The sequence below is a fragment of the Pseudophryne corroboree genome, chromosome 1, assembly GCF_028390025.1.
Source record: "Pseudophryne corroboree isolate aPseCor3 chromosome 1, aPseCor3.hap2, whole genome shotgun sequence".
Lineage (NCBI taxonomy): Eukaryota > Metazoa > Chordata > Amphibia > Anura > Myobatrachidae > Pseudophryne > Pseudophryne corroboree.
The window spans coordinates 841,893,440-841,910,482 of record NC_086444.1 but is presented as its reverse complement, the minus strand read 5'-3'; the positions used below and the strand labels follow the sequence as shown (position 1 = coordinate 841,910,482).

General features: G+C 41.9%; 1 protein-coding gene and 1 pseudogene across 5 annotated transcripts in view; both read left to right on the top strand.

Moving 5' to 3' along the window:
• The window catches only part of EPHA5 (EPH receptor A5), a 438,408-nt gene that overhangs the window by 230,505 nt on the left and 190,860 nt on the right, over positions 1-17,043 (top strand). The window lies entirely within an intron of this gene.
• LOC134945248 (5S ribosomal RNA) lies at positions 618-736 on the top strand (annotated as a pseudogene).

Sequence of the window (17,043 nt, the reverse complement as noted above, 5' to 3'; positions counted from 1 at the left end):
GGGCAATGTTGATTCTTTTCTGTTTATTGGACACAGTATGCGGATATAAACCAGCAGGATACTTTGAGAACTAACAAAACGTCACTGGGTAGTACTTAAAGGAATAACCGTATTTGAAGTTACCCACGTATATCTATCTGTTCTGTACACATCCTCCCCCTGCTTTTTCTTGGGAGCTGGCTATTAGAACTTGGATAGCCCGGTATTAGGATTACTCAAACACAGATGTATGCGCTAGTAGTAGGGACCCTTATTTTCAGAGGCATTTATGACAGTGTGTGATTTTTTCATTGATTTTTTCATTAATTTGACGTATTTGTGAATAATTATCATTGTTTACCTTTTCTAGACATATAGATCCTAAATTGACTCAGTGCGCTTACGTCGCTTACAGGCACAGATTTTGCCCAGTACTCTGTTATTATTTGTCTTCATTTTCTCTTTTCCTACCTAATATATCCGCAGACTCTCATCTATGAGTCACAGTCAAACTCTGTGTTTAACATAGACAGCAGATCTGCAGCTTTTTTTTCTCTCTCTTTTTTTCTTGCCGTATTTCCTTGCAAACCTTCCTTAGGTGCACTCTCATTGGTAAGCCGTTCACATCTGTGTTCAGAAATTACTACCATACCCCACCGACAGAGCCCAATCTCGTCCGATCTTGGAAGCAAAACGGTGGTGGGCTGGGTTAGTACCTGTGAGGGGGACCCCCAGAGAATACCCGGTGTTGTAATTGATGACTCATCTCGACTCATACCAACAGCAGGATCACCACGTTCCTCTCAATCATCCCTTTGTCCCTTTTCTCTGTCCTTATTAACAAATTGTTTACAGATATCACTTTTTTCCGAATGATCAGGGATAAGCTGACCAATCCCGATTTTTTTACCCTCACAAGGTCCCTCAGAGATTGATTTGTATTTGTATATTAGGATCTATACTCCTAATATTAGTCCGGGCCAGTGACCCATTGTGGTCTCATTAAAACAAGCATAGCTTGTGCTGGTTGGAGAGGATTTGGGTGTAGAACCAGTGTCTACATCCCCCTACAAGTCTAACATTTTAGACTAACCAGAACATTTCCAAATTTTTACTATCCAACAATTAGTTGACTGGTTTACTCTGTAATCTGCATGGTTCTTATTAGTCAGATTCAGGCAGTCTTATTTTTGTTGTTTTAGTTTTAAGAGCTATAGATAAGCTGACATGCACGTTGGTACCTAGATATCATCTTATCTTTACTAATAGTGGTGGAATACGATAGTGTGGATTCTTTTTCTTAAATTAATTATGCATTAAAAGTTATGTTTTAATAATTTCATATTAACAAATTCATACAAGAGTGCACCCACACAAGAGTCTTCTGTAAGCCAATTCTCTCAGAAGTGTGATTTATTAGATATTTGCATTAACAAGCAGGTATACAGGTGTACCTAATAAAGTGGTCTCTGAGTGTAGTTTGCTGCTCAGTTATTGTACTGTAAATATATGAGGTTGCGGTGAGAACCACAGGTAGCACAAAATAGCAGATGCTGCTGAGAATAGTCATTAAAAAACGTAATGTAATTATAAATGAAAGAATTGAAAGCTTCTTTGGTCTAAGTGAGATAAACCAATGCCAGTTGCTTGCAGAAATAATATGCATGTGAAAGAAAGGCAAGTGATTGGCAGCTGCTTCTGCTGAGGCCAATACTGTATGCTGCACTCTCTAGTTATAGGAAAAGAAACAATTCAAAAGAGCATCACATCCTACTAACTCATCAAGCAATGACTGACAGACAACAAGCCCTAAAGTCAAAATCAAACTCTGGCCAGTGAGAAGTGAAGTGGGGTGGAACTCAGGCTGGGAACTACAGAATACTCATGTTGAAAGCCAGACAATAACTGGATGCTCATGATGAACACTTTGGGCTCTTCCCAACCACCCTTTCTATGTGGTAGTCAGGGTAATCTAAGTATAATGGATAGGGGTTGGAAAGCCTTCTGCCCATTAAACCAAAATAGTAAAAACAATTGTTATGTAAAGAAAAAAAAAACCAAAAACTCTCATTCACCACAATATATTAAATGCATTATATACATTATAAAATATTTTCTTCTTGACTTTACCTCAAAAACATTTATGAAAATGTTTTCTTCAATACTTATAGAATGTTTCCACAAATGAGAATCTGGAACCTTTTTACGTATTCGGTGGTTTTATCCTGAAGCATTCAGCTATAGAAAGAAGTCTGGAAATGATCACTATATTTATTTCAGACTATCAGTTTACCTTTACAAATACTTCAATTGTTTTTTTTAAAGACTCACTGGGCTAAGCAAACTGTCAGAGTACAAAGCTTCACCCAATTCTGTATGGAGATCTTCACACTTCTCTTGACCAGTTCTAAGACTTTTCAACACAATGTATTTGCCTAAACTAGGGTATGTTTCTCAAATGCAATAATACACTTGACATCCACATTTTACTCTAAATAGAGGGTAAGCGTGCACACTTTAAAAATACATCCAGCTTCTTTATTCCGATCCAACATGGCAATCAACAATAGTATTGCAGTATAATTTGATTTGTGAGCAATTTATTCATATATACAGTAGGAAAATCCAATAATTTGCTTCAACTGTATCGTAACAGAAATTGGCAGAGCAGGACTTCATACAGTTTAGTGGTTGGATAGTATTATTATTACATGCCCTGCAGAAGGATCAGAAGCTAACCTGATTTCGATTTGCAGAAGTCTGGGTTAATAATATACATTTAGGATTGGGCCTCACACTGTACCATAGATGGTAAATGGCCTGTGTGAACTCACCATAAACCACTAATAAACACGGCAATCAAAATCCCAAAACTTAAACAAAGAAAGGAAAATAACAAAACAAAACAAAAAAAACAGAAATCAAACCAAGAAACAAGCACACCATAAACAAAATGTAACCTAGCAAACAAAAATGCAAATCTGGAACAATCTGGACATTCAAGAGCTTATCTATCCAACAATTTTAAACTAAGGAGTGTGTCCTATTAGCCATGGTAAATTACAATAGCTAATGGATCCCCTGGGGGCTATACAATTAGCCCTGACTGTTGTCAGTTATCGGGGATTAGGCTTTTCGTACCTCATGCAGATTACCCAATAACCAGCAATATCAGTTACATTTTTCCATAATAACACATATTTCCCGGAACTTAACCCGGATCCCATGTGTTATTGGCCGAAAACGGGAAATTTACCACATGGTACAAAAGGGCTATAAATAGCCCAATAATACCATCAGACTAAAAAGGCGATATTAGCCTGATTTTGCCATGCGGTAAATTACCACCAGCAATATGATACCACCTTAGGATTATAAAAGCACCTATTAATACTTGTAAGTGCTAACACTGTATAAATTACAAACAGTAAAAAAAAATGATACTGTACTATAATAAGTACAGTAACAAAGAAAATCATAAGTAATTCCAAGCATGTACAGTATGCTGACATGGTGTAACAGAGCAATGTTCTGTATGATGTTTGCACTTACCAAGAAGCAGTTATCTGGCTTAAAACTATTTGTTATGCTGTACTGTACTCTTGACACTGTTTGCAATATTGTGAGGCACATATTTCTACATGAGATCATTCTGGGGTTTATGTTGCTGAAATAATGCTGTAACTGAGTTAAAAATGATAAATACTTTTCAACCATATAGTACATACTGCTCTTTAAGTTAATGGGACTTTTTATATCTTCATCCTGTTTCTTTAACACCTCAAAATTTCCTTGGCAGTTAAAGTAGAGTGCACATCCAACATTCCTAAAAATCTAAATGACCCAAAACTACAACTTATCATTTGAGAGTATGATCATAAGTGGAATATTCGACAAATCGTTCACATGTTTAGAAAGAGAAATATATGGAATAGAGAAGAAAAAACACTATTCAGCATATTCAATTAGACTAATTGTTGCCTAATTACCACACTGCATGGGTTAAGGCTATTCAATTAAATAGCCATATACCCATGCCTAAAATCATGGATTACTGTGCGGAAACTGACTGATTCCGGTTACACATGCACCAGAAACTGTGGAATATGGGTTTAGTCTGCACGTGAACCCCTGCATACTGTGTGCCTATTTCTCGCAGACTTTTCTTCGCAGCTTCAGGAGCACCATTTCCTTGCAGCTTCAATTACACCCTCCTGAATCCCCGCTAATTGGATCAGGCCAACACAGTAATTAGCCAATAATATGCCCATGTATGTGCTAGCTACCATTTTATTGCTGGAGATAAATAGCGATGCCTGCATTTTACAACAGTTGGTCCGGAGAGTAGAGATGTTGAGTTTTGGTAGCAGCACTGCATACATAGCAGCTGTCTGTATTGTGCTCACAACTAGTCACATGTCAGTCACAGCTATTTTGAGCATCCTCTGGATCCACTATCCAAAACTCTCCCAGCCAGCTATGGAATCTATGCAATTTTCACAAGGTGGAACCTACGGATGTACATTAGAAAACCAACATCTAATGGTTTACAGGCTTCCAACATCATGCAATTCAGTGATGTGATTGCTACTAGCCATCGCAGTGCAACCAATTAGTGATTTCAGTGGGCACATGCACAGAAGCATTGAGAGCTCCGCAAATGCGCACATCCGCTGGGCTGAGGACACCACTTCTGGGTGCCCGCAGCTGCACAGAAGCAGCTAGCCATGGATGGGCCTTGGGAAAGCTGCATCTGATGGCTGACAACCACCAAATATCTGTAGTTTGATGGGAAGAGTACTTCATTTGAATTGGGAATATCAATGGTTGCTAACCATTGGCTTCTGACGTCCATCCCTGTTATATTCCTGCACGTAAGGTGGTGCAGAGCTGTTAACAATAACAGCCATTCAATTATCTAAATCACCTATAAAAGTATGTTACCACTTGTGCTGCTAGATTCACAAAAAATAAATGCCCTGTACAGACATGATAACCACTGACACATGTCACAACCTTGAGCAAAAGGGTTAATTCAGATCCTAGAGGATCTGTGTCCTGATGCATAAAGTACCAGTGTTCGATATGTGTAGGCCTCATCAGTAATTGACAGTCTGATGCTGTTTAGGGGGAGGGAGGAGGCCAGGATCTGTCGTTGTACGGAGATTTCTTGGCCTTATACATGGATATGCAATGGGCAGTTTGTGATCCAATCCTAGGATGCAGCTCAGGTCACTAATGCAGCAATAAGTGTCTACTTGTAATAGACGTCTCCTTCTGTATTTACATACAGAACTATTGCTGCTGCTTCCAAGGAATTATTTAAATGGCAATATTTAAATCTTGTTCAGTGTGCCGCGAGTTGTAAAAAGTTGAAAATCTCTGCTCTAGAATATCAGTTCCCAACCTAGGTATTTGATGTATTTGTAAATCAGCTAAACTCAACTAAACTAATGTGCATGACGCAAAAAGACCCATTTGGGTTCCCAAATAGGTCACTTTTTGCATATTTTAGTTTACCACCCCCGGGAGTAGTGAGCTGACATTATGCTATCGCACTTGTCGGCAGAAACAATTAAATAGTTGTCGGCAGGTGTGAACGGGTGAAGGAGGTGGGGAAAATGATTGAATATTGCCCATAATGTCTAGGAATACGTTGTATGGTAAATGTATACAGACACCACTTGTATACTAAATGCATGCATTAGCTGGCTCAACAATTATTTAAGGAATCTACAGGTCATATTTTATAAACTACAAATAATGACAGATAATATTCTATTAGCGAAGAAGTATAACACTCACAGGTGGGCAGTGATTTTTTTTCTTATCCATGATATTTAGAGATTCACAAGACCTTGGCGTAGCAATTATACTGCTACAGTACAAAATAGTTTCACAGTCAAACCTCTATGAATCAATTGTTGACAGCTCTGAATCTGAGAAGCGCAGAGGGTGGCCAGAGCAGCTGCTGCTAAACCTGCTATAGGCCTGTACTGTGAGACACGGACAAGTTGGATTCTATGAAAATAATGTTAGGAAGCAAACAGTAGTCCGGTAACCAGAAGAAGTTTGTTGAGCAGTCGCACCTGTTATTTGTATAGCAGAACTCCATATTTATCAAATGAGAGAAAATCTGCTTTATACCAATTAGAACTTTGCTTTTAATTCTAAAATTGACATAAAATGCATTAGAGTAGGGATGTACAGCTCTTGACCTTAAAGGTGATGTCCTCCTTCTGTCTTCTTTCCCTTTTATCCATGGATTGCCTTTGGTCACAACTAGAGATGAGCGGGTTCGGTTTCTCTGAATCCGAACCCGCACGAACTTCATGTTTTTTTCACGGGTCCGAGCAGACTCGGATCCTCCCGCCTTGCTCGGTTAACCCGAGCGCGCCCGAACGTCATCATGACGCTGTCGGATTCTCGCGAGACTCGGATTCTATATAAGGAGCCGCGCGTCGCCGCCATTTTCACACGTGCATTGAGATTGATAGGGAGAGGACGTGGCTGGCGTCCTCTCCATTTAGATTAGGGTTGAGAGAGAGAGAGAGAGATTGACCTGAGGCTGTGATACTGTAGAAGAGAGTGCAGAGTTTAGTGACTGACGACCACAGTGACCACCAGACAGTGCAGTTGTTTGTTTTATTTAATATATCCGTTCTCTGCCTGAAAAAAACGATACACACAGTGACTCAGTCACATACCATATCTGTGTGCACTGCTCAGCCCAGTGTGCTGCATCAATGTATATATATATCTGACTGTGCTCAGCTCACACAGCTTATAATTGTGGGGGAGACTGGGGAGCACTGCAGTGCCAGTTATAGGTTATAGCAGGAGCCAGGAGTACATAATATTATATTAAACAGTGCACACTTTTGCTGCAGGAGTGCCACTGCCATTGTGACTAGTGACCAGTGACCTGACCACCAGTATATATAATATTAGTAGTATACTATCTCTTTATCAACCAGTCTATATTAGCAGCAGACACAGTACAGTGCGGTAGTTCACGGCTGTGGCTACCTCTGTGTCGGCACTCGGCAGCCCGTCCATAATTGTATATACCACCTAACCGTGGTTTTTTTTTCTTTCTTTATACATACATACTAGTTACGAGTATACTATCTCTTTATCAACCAGTCTATATTAGCAGCAGACACAGTACAGTGCGGTAGTTCACGGCTGTGGCTACCTCTGTGTCGGCACTCGGCAGCCCGTCCATAATTGTATATACCACCTAACCGTGGTTTTTTTTTCTTTCTTTATACATACATACTAGTTACGAGTATACTATCTCTTTATCAACCAGTCTATATATTAGCAGCAGACACAGTACAGTGCGGTAGTTCACGGCTGTGGCTACCTCTGTGTCGGCACTCGGCAGCCCGTCCATAATTGTATATACCACCTAACCATGGTTTTTTTTCTTTCTTTATACATACATACTAGTTACGAGTATACTATCTCTTTATCAACCAGTCTATATATTAGCAGCAGACACAGTACAGTGCGGTAGTTCACGGCTGTGGCTACCTCTGTGTCGGCACTCGGCAGCCCGTCCATAATTGTATATACCACCTAACCGTGGTTTTTTTTTCTTTCTTTATACATACATACTAGTTACGAGTATACTATCTCTTTATCAACCAGTCTATATATTAGCAGCAGACACAGTACAGTGCGGTAGTTCACGGCTGTGGCTACCTCTGTGTCGGCACTCGGCAGCCCGTCCATAATTGTATACTAGTATCCAATCCATCCATCTCCATTGTTTACCTGAGGTGCCTTTTAGTTGTGCCTATTAAAATATGGAGAACAAAAATGTTGAGGTTCCAAAATTAGGGAAAGATCAAGATCCACTTCCACCTCGTGCTGAAGCTGCTGCCACTAGTCATGGCCGAGACGATGAAATGCCAGCAACGTCGTCTGCCAAGGCCGATGCCCAATGTCATAGTACAGAGCATGTAAAATCCAAAACACCAAATATCAGTAAAAAAAGGACTCCAAAACCTAAAATAAAATTGTCGGAGGAGAAGCGTAAACTTGCCAATATGCCATTTACCACACGGAGTGGCAAGGAACGGCTGAGGCCCTGGCCTATGTTCATGGCTAGTGGTTCAGCTTCACATGAGGATGGAAGCACTCAGCCTCTCGCTAGAAAAATGAAAAGACTAAAGCTGGCAAAAGCAGTAGCACCGCAAAGAACTGTGCGTTCTTCGAAATCCCAAATCCACAAGGAGAGTCCGACTCCAATTGTGTCGGTTACGATGCCTGACCTTCCCAACACTGGACGTGAAGAGCATGCGCCTTCCACCATTTGCACGCCCCCTGCAAGTGATGGAAGGAGCACCCGCAGTCCAGTTCCTGATAGTCAGATTGAAGATGTCAGTGTTGAAGTACACCAGGATGAGGAGGATATGGGTGTTGCTGGCGCTGGGGAGGAAATTGACCAGGAGGATTCTGATGGTGAGGTGGTTTGTTTAAGTCAGGCACCCGGGGAGACACCTGTTGTCCGTGGTAGGAATATGGCCGTTGACATGCCTGGTGAAAATACCAAAAAAATCAGCTCTTCGGTGTGGAAGTATTTCACCAGAAATGCGGACAACAGGTGTCAAGCCGTGTGTTCCCTTTGTCAAGCTGTAATAAGTAGGGGTAAGGACGTTAACCACCTCGGAACATCCTCCCTTATACGTCACCTGCAGCGCATTCATAATAAGTCAGTGACAAGTTCAAAAACTTTGGGTGACAGCGGAAGCAGTCCACTGACCAGTAAATCCCTTCCTCTTGTAACCAAGCTCACGCAAACCACCCCACCAACTCCCTCAGTGTCAATTTCCTCCTTCCCCAGGAATGCCAATAGTCCTGCAGGCAATGTCACTGGCAATTCTGACGAGTCCTCTCCTGCCTGGGATTCCTCCGATGCATCCTTGCGTGTAACGCCTACTGCTGCTGGCGCTGCTGTTGTTGCTGCTGGGAGTCGATGGTCATCCCAGAAGGGAAGTCGTAAGCACACTTTTACTACTTCCACCAAGCAATTGACTGGCCAACAGTCCTTTGCGAGGAAGATGAAATATCACAGCAGTCATCCTGTTGCAAAGCGGATAACTGAGGCCTTGACAACTATGTTGGTGTTAGACGTGCGTCCGGTATCCGCCGTTAGTTCACAGGGAACTAGACAATTTCTTGAGGTAGTGTGCCCCCGTTACCAAATAGCATCTAGGTTCCACTTCTCTAGGCAGGCGATACCGAGAATGTACACGGACGTCAGAAAAAGACTCACCAGTGTCCTAAAAAATGCAGTTGTACCCAATGTCCACTTAACCACGGACATGTGGACAAGTGGAGCAGGGCAGGGTCAGGACTATATGACTGTGACAGCCCACTGGGTAGATGTATGGACTCCCGCCGCAAGAACAGCAGCGGCGGCACCAGTAGCAGCATCTCGCAAACGCCAACTCTTTCCTAGGCAGGCTACGCTTTGTATCACCGGTTTCCAGAATACGCACACAGCTGAAAACCTCTTACGGCAACTGAGGAAGATCATCGCGGAATGGCTTACCCCAATTGGACTCTCCTGTGGATTTGTGGCATCGGACAACGCCAGCAATATTGTGTGTGCATTAAATCTGGGCCAATTCCAGCACGTCCCATGTTTTGCACATACCTTGAATTTGGTGGTGCAGAATTTTTAAAAAAACGACAGGGGCGTGCAAGAGATGCTGTCGGTGGCCAGAAGAATTGCGGGACACTTTCGGCGTACAGGCACCACGTACAGAAAACTGGAGCACCACCAAAAACTACTGAACCTGCCCTGCCATCATCTGAAGCAAGAAGTGGTAACGAGGTGGAATTCAACCCTGTATATGCTTCAGAGGTTGGAGGAGCAGCAAAAGGCCATTCAAGCCTATACAATTGAGCACGATATAGGAGGTGGGATGCACCTGTCTCAAGCGCAGTGGAGAATGATTTCAACGTTGTGCAAGGTTCTGATGCCCTTTGAACTTGCCACACGTGAAGTCAGTTCAGACACTGCCAGCCTGAGTCAGGTCATTCCCCTCATCAGGCTTTTGCAGAAGAAGCTGGAGACATTGAAGGAGGAGCTAACACGGAGCGATTCCGCTAGGCATGTGGGACTTGTGGATGGAGCCCTTAATTCGCTTAGCAAGGATTCACGGGGGTCAATCTGTTGAAATCAGAGCACTACATTTTGGCCACCGTGCTCGATCCTAGATTTAAAGCCTACCTTGGATCTCTCTTTCCGGCAGACACAAGTCTGCTGGGGTTCAAACACCTGCTGGTGAGTAAATTGTCAAGTCAAGCGGAACGCGACCTGTCAACAACATCTCCTCCTTCACATTCTCCCGCAACTGGGGGTGCGAGGAAAAGGCTCAGAATTCCGAGCCCACCCGCTGGCGGTGATGCAGGGCAGTCTGGAGCGACTGCTGATGCTGACATCTGGTCCGGACTGAAGGACCTGACAACGATTACGGACATGTCGTCTACTGTCACTGCATATGATTCTCTCCCCATTGAAAGAATGGTGGAGGATTATATGAGTGACCGCATCCAAGTAGGCACGTCACACAGTCCGTACTTATACTGGCAGGAAAAAGAGGCAATTTGGAGGCCCTTACACAAACTGGCTTTATTCTACCTAAGTTGCCCTCCCACAAGTGTGTACTCCGAAAGAGTGTTTAGTGCCGCCGCTCACCTTGTCAGCAATCGGCGTACGAGGTTACATCCAGAAAATGTGGAGAAGATGATGTTCATTAAAATGAATTATAATCAATTCCTCCGTGGAGACATTGACCAGCAGCAATTGCCTCCACAAAGTACACAGGGAGCTGAGATGGTGGATTCCAGTGGGGACGAATTGATAATCTGTGAGGAGGGGGATGTACACGGTGATATATCGGAGGATGATGATGAGGTGGACATCTTGCCTCTGTAGAGCCAGTTTGTGCAAGGAGAGATTAATTGCTTCTTTTTTGGTGGGGGTCCAAACCAACCCGTCATATCAGTCACAGTCGTGTGGCAGACCCTGTCACTGAAATGATGGGTTGGTTAAAGTGTGCATGTCCTGTTTATACAACATAAGGGTGGGTGGGAGGGCCCAAGGACAATTCCATCTTGCACCTCTTTTTTCTTTTCTTTTTCTTTGCGTCATGTGCTGTTTGGGGAGGGTTTTTTGGAAGGGACATCCTGCGTGACACTGCAGTGCCACTCCTAGATGGGCCCGGTGTTTGTGTCGGCCACTAGGGTCGCTTATCTTACTCACACAGCTACCTCATTGCGCCTCTTTTTTTCTTTGCGTCATGTGCTGTTTGGGGAGGGTTTTTTGGAAGGGACATCCTGCGTGACACTGCAGTGACACTCCTAGATGGGCCCGGTGTTTGTGTCGGCCACTAGGGTCGCTTATCTTACTCACACAGCTACCTCATTGCGCCTCTTTTTTTCTTTGCGTCATGTGCTGTTTGGGGAGGGTTTTTTGGAAGGGACATCCTGCGTGACACTGCAGTGCCACTCCTAGATGGGCCCGGTGTTTGTGTCGGCCACTAGGGTCGCTAATCTTACTCACACAGCTACCTCATTGCGCCTCTTTTTTTCTTTGCGTCATGTGCTGTTTGGGGAGGGTTTTTTGGAAGGGCCATCCTGCGTGACACTGCAGTGCCACTCCTAGATGGGCCCGGTGTTTGTGTCGGCCACTAGGGTCGCTTATCTTACTCACACAGCGACCTCGGTGCAAATTTTAGGACTAAAAATAATATTGTGAGGTGTGAGGTATTCAGAATAGACTGAAAATGAGTGGAAATTATGGTTTTTGAGGTTAATAATACTTTGGGATCAAAATGACCGCCAAATTCTATGATTTAAGCTGTTTTTTAGGTTTTTTGGAAAAAAACACCCGAATCCAAAACACACCCGAATCCGACAAAAAAAATTCGGTGAGGTTTTGCCAAAACGCGGTCGAACCCAAAACACGGCCGCGGAACCGAACCCAAAACCAAAACACAAAACCCGAAAAATTTCCGGCGCTCATCTCTAGTCACAACTATGCTCTGACATGCTGGGTACATTGGATATGGTTGTATGAAGAGAACAGCTTTATGCCACAACAATGAAAACAAACTAGGCTGTAAATATAATAAATATAGGGCTAAATAGCACAAAAGGAAGTTATATAAAGAATAGTGATTTGTTATATAAAAGTTATAGGAAGATGAGTAGCAAATCAATCAATCTTCTGAAGGCAAAAAGCCTTTTTTTGTATTTTTTTTTTTTTAATTGAAGGGGGATTTGAGCACCTTTATATAACAGTTTACTCATTGGCCTATCAGCCAGTGATGTCAATTGCATACATGTGATAAATTATTTATAGCCAGACGTATGATTTGCCTTGTTTATTAATATTATTGTTGCCTAAAACAATCTCAGTGTGAGCTGGGCATGATGTGCCTGTACAAATGTGAGTGATGTTATTTTAAATAATGAAAGATGAATAACAGAACTTTTTATATATATGTGGATAGTATTCAGAGACATCAGTGTTGATGAATTAGCAGCATAAAATAAATTCAGCAGACTTTTGGGGAACTCACTGAAAACATTCCAAATCACTTTACAACATATTTCACTGTTGGGTTCTCAAAACTGATATGGTTATAACATTCTAGCTCAGAGGTTCTCAAACGCAGTCCTCAAGGCAACCCTCAACGGTCCAGGTTTTAGGTATGTCCATGGTTCAGCAGAGATGGTTAAATCAAATTGACTGAGGTGCTAATTAAGTCTCCTGTGGCCAAGAATGGATAAACTTAAAACCTGAGCCAGTGGGGTGCCTTGAGGACCACATTTGAGAACCTCTGGTCTAGCTAATAAAATAATACCACCTCACTTTATATATGTTAAAAAAAAACATGGCTACATATACAAATTAATAAGAAGAGTCTTAGAATGAATAAGGTGAACAATGCATATCCATGACTTAAGGGCATTAGATCATTGGATAGTTGACATCCATTAAGCATCATAGGTACTGTACATGTGTACTTGCTATGTTCATTTAAAATTCTCGAATGTCTTGAGAGCTGAAGCACTGTCCTTTATAGGCAGAGATACTGCAAGTTGTTGGAATATGTGTGTACAACGTATGGCAGAGTGATAGTACACACCAGCGGATGCCCTGAGTCACTGCACAGCCCAGGATTTTAACAGTAGATGGTTATTGAGCAGTAGTGTGATTTACACATTTATGCATATGCAGACTTTAATCATGAAGTGGATCTTGAGTGGTGCATACAGTACAGGTCACCAGCCGATGACAGTATGTGGGTAGCGCTTAGTGGTTGTAGCATGATGGATATAGCGGTAATCGCAGGCTCTCTCTGGAGCTAAGTGGAAAACATCTGCGTCCTACTGTAGCTGTCTATCACTGTCACAAACTGCTGCCACACATACACAGAAGTACAGATGGTGGGCATCTTGGGAAAGGATAGAATCCTCCCTTAAGGAGCCAATATGGAGTATGCACATTAGGGCCCTCCACCTTCAACACAAGTAAAAAGGTAAATGCAGATACACTTGCTGCTTGTTCAGTTTATGTAAGCTGAGGTAATTTTTTTTTCTAAAAAAGAGACTGATTTAATTTATAATGCATAGGGAAGAGAATGCAAAGTCTCTTGTGTGCATGATGTGGGTAGAGTGTCGAGGTTGATCTGACATTTTTTACTTCCATTTATATATTTACTAACCGTAGGTTAAGATGGAACCATCACAGGAATTATAAATAACTTGTGATATTCATTATATTTTCCCTTCTATAGTTTGGTGCCAAATCTCAGCTGGAGGTAACCCAGTTTGCATTTGCATTAATTCAAAGCTTTAAGCACGAGAACAGTAAGCATTGCAAAATTGTTACGTTAACATCACTATATCTAAATAGTAAAACACACACAGTCAGTATATATATATATATATATATATATATATATATATCGCTTGTGGCCCGGCACTCTCAGCATAGCAGGATTACTCTGTCTGTTGCCTTCCGTAATTAGGAGAGTGAAGCAACTCCCCAAATATGCAAGTCTTGAACGGCGGCACTCAGAACAAAAAGACACGACACTGCAAGTTGTTGCCAACGTTTCAAAGCAGACAGCTTTTTCGTCAGGGCATGAACAATACAAACATACACTCACCCATTTATGTGCTCACCATCACCACGCCGCTTCGCGCCGCCGGCCTCCTCCGTTCAGCCGTGCGCGGGATGATGACATCACCGTGCAACCCGTCACCATAGAAACAACTGTAAACAATGTTTTACAATATAACAGTGCTCAGATGTTACAGATAGACATAGATGGAAACATACGAAATGCACCAAAGTACTATGTATCATGCTATAAAAGCTAATGCATAACAATAGTGATTTAACTAATCATATAATGCACTAGGTAACAGGGCTATAGAAAACTATGTAAACCATTGTTTTCATTAAGCCCTTTAGGGCTGAGGGTATCAAGCAAAAAAATCCACCTGCCTCACGCTGCCTAAGCAGCTTGGAACGGTTACCTCCTCTGGGTAATGCTGGAATATGATCTATTATCTTATGTTTAAGTGAAGTAGGGGAATGTCCTGCCACGGCAAAATGCCAGGCAACAGGTTGTTCACTTTTTCCAGAGAGGACAGCCTCCCGGATCGCAAATCTATGTTGTCCCATTCTAACCGAGACATTTAAAGCAACCAGGCTTTTTATTACCCAAAAAGGTAAAAGGCACATTACGTTTACCAAAACCCGTAATGTCGGTACGCACTACAAAGTCGCGGATATTCCTGCCCCGTGAATGGCAGCACATGATCTTTTTGTTGCCTAAACCCGTAAGCTTTTTATCAGAGGCAATGATGGGCCAATACGTATTAACAGCTTGTCTGACCTTATCACTAGCTAGATTAAACCTGCTAGGCCAAATAATCCTATCAGAAGTAGACTTAGCAATTTTAGATTTAAGGGTATCCGTTCTAGGAATTGCTAATACTTTTCTTTTGACTTCTAAGAGTGTCTTTCTATCATATCCCCGTGCCTCAAATTTATCCACCATTAGGTCAAGTGATTGTATGGCCTCATAATCCTCACTGCAAATGCGTCTCGCACGTAAAAATTGGGAAAAAGGGAGACCCCTCCGTATGGGCATGAGATGATGGCTGGTCGCCTGCAACAATGTATTGCGATCAGTGGGTTTAACAAATAAAGATGTTTTAATTTTGTCCCCACATCTCTGAATTCTAACATCCAAAAAATCAATGCTGTCACTATCAGATTTACAAACCAGTTTGACAGGGCTGTCGCTGTGGTTGTGTCGTTCAATAAGGGATTGCAATGAATCTATATCTCCCAACCACAGCAGCAGCATATCGTCAATATAGCGTGAGTAATGCAGTATCTTGCTAGCAATATTGTGATCATTAAAGAAAATATCCCTCTCCACTGAAATCATATAGGCATTTGCATACGACGGGGCCACCGAGGACCCCATCGCACACCCAGCTAGTTGAAGGAAAAATTTACCATCATAATAGAAATAATTCCTACTTACAAAGGATGGTTGCTTTAAATGTCTCGGGTGTGTAACATGCAGTTACATGTTGACCGGGGACGTGATTAAACATCCTTTTAAAAATCAAACATTTAAAATTTATCACCATTTGTCTTGCTCATCTAAATTCGTAATCTATGTATTGATATGCCCTTGTGGTAAATATTATGTGGCAAGACCGACTGCGAATTTAAGGTTAGAATGGGACAACATAGATTTGCGATCCGGGAGGCTGTCCTCTCTGGAAAAAGTGAACAACCTGTTGCCCGGCATTTTGCCGTGGCAGGACATTCCCCTACTTCACTTAAACATAAGATAATAGACCATATTCCAGCATTACCCAGAGGAGGTAACCGTTCCAAGCTGCTTAGGCAGCGTGAGGCTAGGTGGATTTTTTTGCTTGATACCCTCAGCCCTAAAGGGCTTAATGAAAACAATGGTTTACATAGTTTTCTATAGCCCTCTTACCTAGTGCATTATATGATTAGTTAAATCACTATTGTTATGCATTAGCTTTTATAGCATGATACATAGTACTTTGGTGCATTTCGTATGTTTCCATCTATGTCTATCTGTAACATCTGAGCACTGTTATATTGTAAAACATTGTTTACAGTTGTTTCTATGGTGACGGGTTGCACGGTGATGTCATCAACCCGCGCACGGCTGAACGGAGGAGGCCGGCGGCGGGAAGCGGCGTGGTGATGGTGAGCACATAAATGGGTGAGTGTATGTTTGTATTGTTCATGCCCTGACGAAAAAGCTGTCTGCTTTGAAACGTTGGCAACAACTTGCAGTGTTGTGTCTTTTTGTTCTGAGTGCCGCCGTTCAAGACTTGTATATATATATATATATAAATATACCCATCCAACGGCGGCACTCCGGACGAATGAATGAAACTCAGAAAAACTGTATATCTTTGCAACGTTTCAGCTCATTTTTTTAGCTTTTTTCAAGCAGATAACAAAGCATAAAGTGATTCACCACAGTTAAATACCCTCCACCTGCACAATATGCAGACGCCGGTCACTACTTCCGGTCACAACCGTGGCCTGGGTCAGGAACCTACATCAGCAATGATCACCATGGTTACAAGTTTAAACACCAACATATTAACAAACCATATTAAAAAACAATTAAAAACAGCAATAAAAACTTGTGTTTATACAAGTTAGGCTATACAATGCCTATCATTGCATATATATCTTTCATTCTTTAAAGCTGGCAATATAAATAACATGACTGTAGCGTAGAACCAATTCATTACTGAGCATACTAGCACCCCTAATAGATACTGCCAGCCTACCATTGAAGTTGTTAAAACTCTTTCTTATAATTGCAACAACAGACACAATTAAATGGTAGTGCTTGTAACAGTAACTATGTTGTTATTATAATTAGATGAAACAATATGCGTCCGCATCTTGTGCAGGTGGAGGGTATTTAACTGTTGTGAGTCACTTAATGC